Here is a 3,255-nt window from a genome sequence, read left to right on the forward strand (position 1 = left end):
GGTGGAGGGACAGCACAAGAGAGGAATACCCTTGATGAGATGGACTGATTCAGTGACTGGGTTAATGGGAGTAGGTGTATCAGAGACAGTAAGATTGGCATAAGGTAAAGCAGGGTTTAGGGCTGTTGTACATAGAGTCACAGTCAACTCGACAGCACATAACAACAACATATTGGAAAATAATTTAAGAACTTGCTGCAGAAGATTGAATATGTATTGCATCTCAATATGAAGAAAACAAAAATCCTCACCACTGTACCAATAGGCAACACCATGATATATGGAGAAAAGATTGAATTTGTCAATGATTTCATCTTACTTAGACCCAAAATCAACACTCTTGGTACCAGCAGTGAAGAAATTGAGATGTATCACCTTGGGAAAATCTGCTGTCAGACCATCTCCAGGTGACTGAGGAATAGTGACATCAGCTTGATGGCTAAGAGGTACACCTGTTCCAAGCCATGGTTTTCGCAATTGTTTGCTATGCATCTGAAAGCTGCACAATGCTAAGGAAGGCAGAAGAAGAATTTGAAAAGAAGAAGAGTACTGAATACCCCATGTTCTGCCAAGATTACAAATAGGTCTGTCCTGGAGAAAGTGAAACTAGGGTACTTATGGGAGGCAAGGATAGTGAAATTCCATCTCACATATTTTAGGCACGTGGCTAGGAGGAGCTAGTCCTTGGAAAAGTCAATCATGCTTGGAAAGATGGAAAGTCAATGCAAGGTAGGATGATTCACAATAAATGGGTTGACCTGGTGACTGCAACAGTGTGTTGGAGATGGTGAGGAAGACACAGGACAGGGCAAGGTTGAGCTCTGCTATTCATAAGGTCACTACGTGTCACAGTTAACTGAATGACACGTACGAACACCACCACCACAATGTTACCTATTAGTCCAATGTTGAGGATTGTTGCTTTCTTATTATTGAGATATAATTAATATTGAAGGCTGTAGTCTTTTATCTTCTGTAGAGTTTCACATCTTCTTTACTTTCTATAGGAAAGGTTTTGTTATCTATATAAAACAGGTTGCTGTTTGGTTTCCTACAACCCTAATGCCAAATTCTTCTGCATACAGTTTAGCATCTTTGCTCAATGAAGAGAATAGGAGCCTGACACACATCTTTTCTGATTTCAAACTGTGTAGTATTCCTAGGTTATGTACAGACAACTGTTTCTTGGACTATGTACAGGTTTCACACTAAACACGCTAATGTGTTCTGGGATTCCCATTCTTTTCAATTTTACCATAATTTCTTATGATCCACATAGTCATTGTGTAGTCAATAAAATATAAGTAAACACCTTTCTGAAATAAATATATAAAAGACAAAATAGCACCTCATGGCACATTGTGAATTTTATAACTTTGTGCTAGAACTGTAAACTTCTTGAAGTAGACGCTGTATGTTCATCAACATACATTGATTTGAGCCTTTTTTACATGCAGAGGACTATATGGAGATTTAAGGTATTTATGAAACAAATGCTGTCTTCATAGAGTTACAGTCTGGTGAAGGAGGGATAAATAAATTACTATTTCTGATGTGTTCTCACTGTGTGTGTTTAAGTAAAAAGATAAGAAGTTTCAAGAGGGAACAGTTTCACCTAATTGAGGCTGATCCAGAATCATCAACATACCCAGAGTCAGCAAAGAGTGGTGAGATTGACAAGAGATGAGTCAATTACCCTTCCCACCTGGAAAGCCACCTTCAAGCTAGAAACCTGGTGGTTCTGAACTTTCTTTCTGTAGGAAGAGGTGTTTCCTAATCCTCACCACAGGTATTGTGCAGGGCTAATGGATAAAGCACAACGTTCTTCTGCAAACACTGGTCCCTCCTGGCCACATGCCAAAAGTAAGTGAGACGGAGCTTCAAAATCCTTGCTTCCGGGGAACAGCTTGGTTTCACCCTCTCCAAGACTGACCTGTTTGTCCTCCGGGCATCCATGGTATGTTCAACATTCTTCCCCAGCACCACAACTCAAAGGCATTGATCCTTCTTCTATCATCCTTGGTTATTGTTCAGCTCTCTGATGCATAGCAAGTAATTATGAAGACCATGGCTTGGATCTGGTGCACCTCAGTCTCCAGACTGACATTGCTGCTCTTCAGTACTGTAGAGAGGTCCTTGACAGCAGAATTTCCCAATCCAATTCATGTTTTGATTCCTGACTGCTGGCAACAAGAGTGTTTATTGTGGAAACAACCAAGCTGAAGTTGCTAACAATCTGTCTCTTCTTTGTCTATCATGAAGCTGTCAATTGGGCCAGTGGTGAGAATCTTTGTTTTCTTGATGTTGGAGAACATCATGCTTTGAAAGATGAAGACACAGCACCCAGGAGAAAGACCCAGGATGAGATGTATTGACTTAGTGACTGGAGGAGAAGTGGGATTGAGTTTGTCAGAGATGATGAGATAGGCTCAGGATAGGGCAGGGTTCAGAGCTGTGGTAGGGTAACTATGAGTCTCAGGTGACTAGCTGGCACATAACAACAACAATGGATAAATGTAGGACTAGAGGTTATCAAGTCGTGGGTGTTGCCATGTAAAAAACTTATGTTCAAGTTCTTCCAAGCCAAAGTAGTTATGTTACTACTAGGAGGAGAGATCTAAACCTGGACGGGATGTGTGTTCAGAGAGAACTCGGGCAGTGGTCAGAATGGACTCTTTTTCTCCTTAGCACAGGCTGCAGAACAGCAGCATCTGCAGATACAGCTAGGTGTTCTCGGCTGCCACCCCGAGTCACTGAAAGTTAATTCCTCTAGGTCTACTTATGGGAACTGATGACACTGCACCTGGTTCACAGGCACGCCTGCCTGTGAGAAGGCACTTCATGAGTTTAGAGTTCTGGGAGCTGGAAAACCTTCCCGTTTCTTTCCGACTTTGATGATCTCACTTGGGGAATTAGTAACTGACTCTTGGAAAGACAAGGCATTAGTAGCTATTGTGGAAAACATCTTTTCTGCTTCTCTACAAGACTCCCTAAAACTAGCTGGTACTAGTTGGAGGCATCAAGGAAGAATCAAGAAGATTCCAGAACTGTACAAATAAGACTTTCTAAATGATATGCCATTAGAAATGTGTGAGCTCCATTTCAACATGCAAATTACAGAAACCAATACTTTCCTGGTACATATCAAAACAAAACTACATGCACATTCACAGCCTCATGGGGCCCTGTGGCCTATTTTGACCCAGCTCTCGGAGAAAGCCCACTTCCTGGGGTTTTCTGCTGTCTCAACAATGG

The sequence above is a fragment of the Elephantulus edwardii genome, unplaced genomic scaffold (assembly GCF_000299155.1).
Source record: "Elephantulus edwardii isolate Elephantulus edwardi_28Jun2011 unplaced genomic scaffold, EleEdw1.0 scaffold00011, whole genome shotgun sequence".
Classification (NCBI taxonomy): Eukaryota; Metazoa; Chordata; class Mammalia; order Macroscelidea; family Macroscelididae; genus Elephantulus; species Elephantulus edwardii.